We start from the raw sequence: 7,059 nt of genomic DNA on the forward strand, positions 1-7,059 counted from the left end.
ACTCTTGTGATGTGTGATGTGATGTGTACAAACTCTGGGAATGAACCAAGAAATATTTGAGTTTGTTTGACCTCTTTATGCAAATAGATTTGAAATACTGTTGGAGGTGCTCAGTGGTGGATTTAACTTCTCAGGCTTGGATTAAAAACATCAGTTTACACAAAGGGGTTAGATTTAACATTATAAGTTAAAGTTAGGAAGTCCAACAGTAGTCTTGCTCAAGCTCATTAAACTTAAATGTCCCAGGATTGCCCAACTGTTCTTAAAATCTGAGTAAACCTGGACAAGAAAGTTTAGGAGAGATCGGGAACTCATGGAGCTACATTTTCTCTCCACAGCAGCTGTAAGAAAAAATCCACTGGGATTTGAACTGAGAGAGTTTTTGTGTGACTTACATATTATTAACACCCTCACACTCTCTTCTCTGTTAACATTTTTTTATAAACACATTGAGATTCAAACTTTTTATTCCTGTCTACACAATGTTGTTTATCGTCTGTAACACAGTGTGCTGCCACCTTCGTGGGGATATTTTGTCAAATAAAAAGATTTTGTTTTTTCAAATCCTTAACAAGAATGAACTTTTTTGCAATAAAAGTTGAAATAAAGGTAAATCTTTTACACCCCAGTGGGGTTTATATCAACACTGACAAGACACCTCATCAAATATGTGCCTCTATGTCTTAAAATACCAACAACACTCACAATTTTTTTTTACTGATTCATTTTTCAAAAGGAGCTGGTGTGACATTCATTAGGCGACTTTAAGATGTGTTTTAGATAAACTCATGATTCATACACACTCACACTGCTGCTTACAAAAGTTCAAGACATCTGTGCAGCACTTTATCTGTAAAATAAACTTCAAGCCAGTCGAAAGAGCTTCATTTCTGTTCTTCTGAACAAACTGAGTCGAATCCCTTTGAGCGCCTGTCATAGCACACGGCTTTAAAAATAAAAGTCATCTCCTAAATTCAAAGGTGAATGCTTATGTTAAATGTTAATATATGTTAAAATGTGGCAAATAATCTCAATTTAGAGATATTATTTCAAAGGATCTGAGCAGTTCTTCAGTCTTGATTCTCACAATTCCAACCAGCCACATATAACACGTTTCTGGCAGCTAATTTGATATCAGTTTGCAGTGATATGTGGCAGGGAACCTTCCCCCTCTTGTGACTGTCTATTGGGGACACTAGTTCATGCTCACTAATAGAACATGAACTGTCCTGGGGCACATGAAAAACATAATGGAGGCGCTGTTCTGTTCCCCTTTAACAACTCTTTCCTCATCTGGAATTGACAGTTACAATAAAAAATGTAAACACAATTCTCCTTGTCTCTCTCTCTCACCGTGTTTATGTGTGTGTATGAACTAAATTAGCTGTCTTTTACTGCAGGCAACTATATAGGCGACTCAGAGCAATATACTGAAAGTAGTTTGGTTACAGCTGAGAGGTTTCATCTCCTTGCCTTGTCATTATGCATACATACTATCTCGAATAGGGATGACTTTTTTTTTGCTTAATTAAAACAGAGAGCTGAACAATTACATTTTAATGAACAAACATTAATTGGACAATATTAATGTTATCAGCTGCGTGTGATGGATACATATGCATTCATGCCTCATGGCTGTTTTTTCCATTAATAAAACAGACAGTGTTATGCACCATTACAGGGAGGAGAGGGGATTGCCAACGCTCTGAATCACCCTATATCTCGCAGAATGTATAAATTTCATACAGTTAGTTCTTTTTATTTCTAAAATAAGGTGAAAAGGGGATATAGATCTCACATTGCCATTATTTTTATCGCCCAAGTGGTAAGAAGGTTTCATTTATCTGGTTTCTGTGTAAATCATCCCAACAACTCTTGGTTTTACAGGGGTGGGGGGTGCCAGACTATTTCCATTTTTTTCTGGAGTCTCTGCTGGTTGCTTGGCAACCCCATTGAAATGACAGGACCCCAGAAAGAAATGGAAATAGTATTAAGAACTTAACCCCTATAAAACCCCAAATTACTGTGAGTCGCTGCACCCAGCCAAAAAAAAGACTCACACACAACCCCCCTTAACTAAACTACAAATTGTTTTTACACTTACGCTCTGTTACGTTCAGACAGGGACAAGCTAGCGGTTTCCACCTGTTATCAGTCTTTCAGCTAAGCAAAGCTAACCATCATTTCACGTCGCTCGCCTGAACAATCTCCCTCAAAAGAAGTGTCACTATAACCCGGTGGAGCTCACAGTACCTGGCCTTTTTAAAGTCTCTGGGTGGTGTCCATCTAGAAACCTGAAGGGCGTGACTGGGAGGAACGTGACTCATAAAGTGAAAGCAGGGCTTTGCTCAGGCTGTGTTCAGGGATAGAAAAAGCACTTTTTCTGTACGCAACCAACACATTCACTTCAGAAGAGGCAGAGGAGAGTAACCTCACCCATATTCTTGGCAGAGGTTGCGGATGTAGTCAAAAGCTACTCGTCAGTGAGGTACTGGCTGTGGATGACATTTGCCCTGAGATGCTGAAGGTTCTGGAGATTGTTGGGCTTTCTTGGTTGACATGCCTTTTTTATTGAACTGCAGATTTAGGAGGAGCACTGCAGAGTCCTTGCCTGTGGAAAAGTGGACCAGCTCTTTAACCTTGCAGGGTTATTGGGAACTTGTGAGAGTTTGACCATCCAGTCTAAAAAAGCTTACAACTGTGTCCTTTGGGGAAGCCTTTGGAAGGGTGCCACGGGAGTACTGGGACCATCCATGTATAAAGAAGTGAGAGCTTTATCTGTATTCTCTGCACAAATTCAAAACATTTTTCAGTGGGTGTTAGAATCTGCCAAGTTTTCTCCTTGTATCCGATCCTATTTGTGATATTCATGGACGGGATCTCAAGGCGCAGCCAAGGCAAGAAGAATCTGTGAATCTCAGAATTGAGTTCCTGCTTTTTGCAGATGACACTGTTGACTTCAGCAGCCCTTCATGTGCACTGAGATGTTTTGCAGTGTTAAGGGGATAGGATGAGAATCAGCTCCTCCAAATCTGAGTCCATGGGTCTCTGCCGGAACACGGTGGATTGCTCCCTCTGGATCGGGACTGAGTTAAACTATATTGAGGTCTTGATCACAAGTGGCGGTAAAATGGAGCAGGTGGATTGATGCAGCATCAGTCATAAATGCGGGCGTTGTACTGGAAAGTTGTAGTGAAAAGAGAGCAGAGCCTGAAGACAAAACATTTGATTTGCCAGCTTGTCTATGTTACAACCCTCACCTATGGTCATGAGCTTTGGGTAGTGACTGAAAGAACGAGATTGCCGATACAAGTGCCCAAAATGAGTTTCCTCCAGAGGGTAGCTGCTGGGCTCAGCCTAAGGGGGAGAAGCTCTGACATCTGAAGGGAGCTCAGAGTAGAGCCGCTGTTCCTTCAGGGTAAAAGGAGCCAGCTAAGGTAGTATAGGCAACTGATTAAAGTTTTCAGGGCACATCCAACGGGAAGGAGACCCCGGGGTAGACCTAGAACCTGCTTAAAGGATTACATATCTCGTCTGGCCTGGGACTGCCTCAAGATCCCCCAGGAATGGCAAGAAAGTGCTGCTGGGGGGGGGGGGACAGGTACATGTGGAATACCCTGCTAAGCCTGCTGCCAACATGGATAAGCAGAAGGAGATGGCTGGATGGAAGCTGAACATCTGCTGACTCTACCTTCATGATCAACACAGTCATCAGAGTGGTATCTATTCTCATCTCGTAAGTGTATTTCCAAAAATGTCAAACTATTTCTTCGACAAGGACACATGAATAAAATGATCATGTCATATAATTTTTCAGATGGATGGACCCCTCTATGTTGTAGGGCTTGGTCATTACACCACTAAAGTTTGACTAAGCACCAAGTGAATGCATGACTACAGCCCTATCCTCTGAACTTTTGACTGTCATATGATGTGCTCTCACAGAACGCTGTTCAGCGCGGGCCATGTGTTCAACCTTCAGATTAGGGCCGCCTAATTTCCTAAACTATTTTTAAAGTGTCTTGTATGGGTAATTGTGATTTACTGTCAGTCTTCATTAAAGTCAGGCATAAGGGATGTGGCCACTGTGGTGAGGAAGAAAATAACCTACAGCAAGACACCAAAGTGAGGGAGAGGGATTGGACACGGGTCGGTCGCTGCTCATTTCACTCCCTTCGCCTCAACAGATGACGCTCACATTATGTCATTGTCTGCCATGAAACAAACAAACAAAAAAAATCTGAGTCAGACTGTTCCTTGGTGATAAACACAACTGTATCCCTATCTAAAAATGTTTAGGATCTTACATACTTGTTAACATCAGAGGTCCTGTCAGTGCTTTCTCAAGGCACAACCCTTTTTATTTTCAAGGCTGAGACATTAGAAAACCAAAAAAATCGGTCTGGTTAAAGTTGTTGCAATTTATTAGCAGCACAGCTTCAACTTATTTTCAGGGTTTTTAGAGACTCAATTTTCAGGCTGCAATTCCAATAAGAGGCTGGAGGCACTACCATGCCATGGTGAATCTGTATTATACCAAACCTATTTTTGCATACCTGTAGTTATTGTGTACTATATGCTGTGTTGCTCACAATAGCTTGACAAAAGGCGGGGGGGCTCATCTTTAATTCAAGGCTGGCTTTCTCACACAGAGATAAATCCCTCTTCCCACTTATATGGAGAGGAAAAAGCCTCCACATATTCATCTCTCTATTCAGCAATTATTTAGCTACCTGTATCGTCTGCAATTTCAGAAAAGGTTTCCAATTTTATGTTTCTGTCAGGCATTTAGGCGATGCTCTTACCAAGAACAACACTGCGTTGATTAATCTGATCCTCTTCCACGTCCGAGCATTCCAGCCCACAACATATGGCTGACAGACACTTGTCACGTTCATTTCCAAACAACCACATCGTGTTCACAGCAGGTCACATCCTATTCAAATTACCACCCCAGGAAACTCAACATTTTGTTGTGACTGTCTTCACGATGCAGCTTGATTCTATTAGAAAACCATTTTTAGCCCTCTGATTAAATTTACTCTCACATTTGTCAGTGTGAATATCCGTAAAAGCGTCCATGCAAAAACACCAAATGTCAGCTGAGTGCCTCTGCATCGGTCTGACATAACTTGATATAAGATGGTGCAACAGACACTGTGCCAGTGTCATTGTAAATCTGTCTACGTTCGCTTTGTGTGATCAAGTTGTTATTCCTTTGTGAGGACCTAACGGCATGAAAGGCCTGGTGTTCTCTGCATGAATCATTTAGATGAAAGCCTGAGGAGGAGGGGGAAAGGAGCATGAGGCACCTGATGTCAACTTTAATTAGAATCCAGTTTAGTCCGCGTTACCTTGACTTTGAAATCCCAGAATCCTGCAGGGGCAGTGGAGACAGTTCTCGGCTACAGGATGTGATTAGACTGGGTAATCTCGACGATTGCTCGATGCCACAGAAAACAACTGTGAAGAGGAGATAACTTTTACCTTGTTGAATGTTGTGTGAATGCTGTATATGTGCGTACAGTAAAGTTTCTCATCCAGTGCAGATGTAGCGCTCCCGACAGCCATACCGGTAATTTTATACACTATTAATAAAAAAAGCATCTAGAGCATTGATGTTCACTGAAGCGGATAATTATTGGTGTGTGGGGATTTACTCTTGATCGGAGTTATTTCACACTCAACGCTATATCATCCTGTTGCTTAAAGTCGCACCTTGATATTCATGGAAACCAAGCAGTGACTTCCAAGTGCAGAGAATGGAGCATGACTAGACTGTCTGAGTGTTTTGAATGAAATGTGTCTTAAGAACAAACCCATGGGAGTCTCAATTCCCAGGACGTCCCTGGTGCATCATAAAAAGAAGTCAGGGCACATCATCATCACTCGTGTCTTATTTCTCACTGTTCTGCAGCCTGATGTGAGACATCAGAGCCTACAGCAGCAGCCCAGAGAGCCACTCAGAAGACTGACAGAAAATGTGATGCTGCTTGCTGCCATCTTGAAAATAATATGCCCATTTAGCAATCCCTTGTTGGGCAGGACACAGGATTTTAAAGGCTAGTTTAAATTGCCATAGCCTGAGGCAAATAAACCAGGACCTAAGGAGCATTTTATGTATTCATACAGGCATGTATGGCAGTCGCTGCTGCTTCAACAAATGGTGTAATTTCGGGACAATGGATGATGGACAGGATGGTGTAATTTAGCATCTGTGTTTTTGCAGCACGATCCAAAGCTCAGATGGAGCCAACAGAGAGCATGTGCAAGGGGCAGAAGCACAGCAGGCAAACACTGAACACAAGCCATTCAGATATCTGATGATTCACTATTGATCGTTAATAGAGCCACACCTGTATTTACAGTACAGTGTCCTCTTTCTCATTAACGCTGAGCACGGTTGTCTCTCCTCATTAAAGCTAATTGAGTCAAATTCACACTCTGCATCATAATGAATGGGGTGGCAACTGCGAGCATGACAAGTCACAACAGGCAGCACTGATGCGAGCTGACTTTAGTTGCCATTCGAAATAAGCTAAGCATGTGTGTCATTAAGAGTCACAGCCCACGTCTGAATTAGCTTCTAGTTTCACAGTGGGTTTCTCTCAGAAGTCTTTTGAAAATTGCTTTGAAAGCTCCATTTATGATCTCAGCAGAGGTGGGAAGTAATGAAAATACTTAGTTACTGTACTTAAGTAGATTTTTCAGGTATCTGGTCTTGAGTAATTCTTTTTCTGACATCTTTTTACTGTTACTCCCTACGTTTTTACGCAAATATCTGTACTTTGTACTCCTTACATTTTCAAAACAGGCTCAATACTTCAGTTCTAACAAATTTGAGGGGATAATTATCAATTATTTTTATTTTACCTCATTGCACGCCGCCTTCCCAACATCACGGGACTGATTTCAGCCTATCAGTGAATGGCAGACGTAGCAAGATGAAATGATGTAAAAGACGTTACAAGACGGAAACAAACAGAAAAGGAGACTCGAATGGGGAGAAAAGGCGCATTAGTGTCTCGTATCTGCAGAGACCCTGCAGCCCTATGTCTA

This window comes from Pagrus major, chromosome 7 (genome assembly GCF_040436345.1).
Source record: "Pagrus major chromosome 7, Pma_NU_1.0".
Lineage (NCBI taxonomy): Eukaryota > Metazoa > Chordata > Actinopteri > Spariformes > Sparidae > Pagrus > Pagrus major.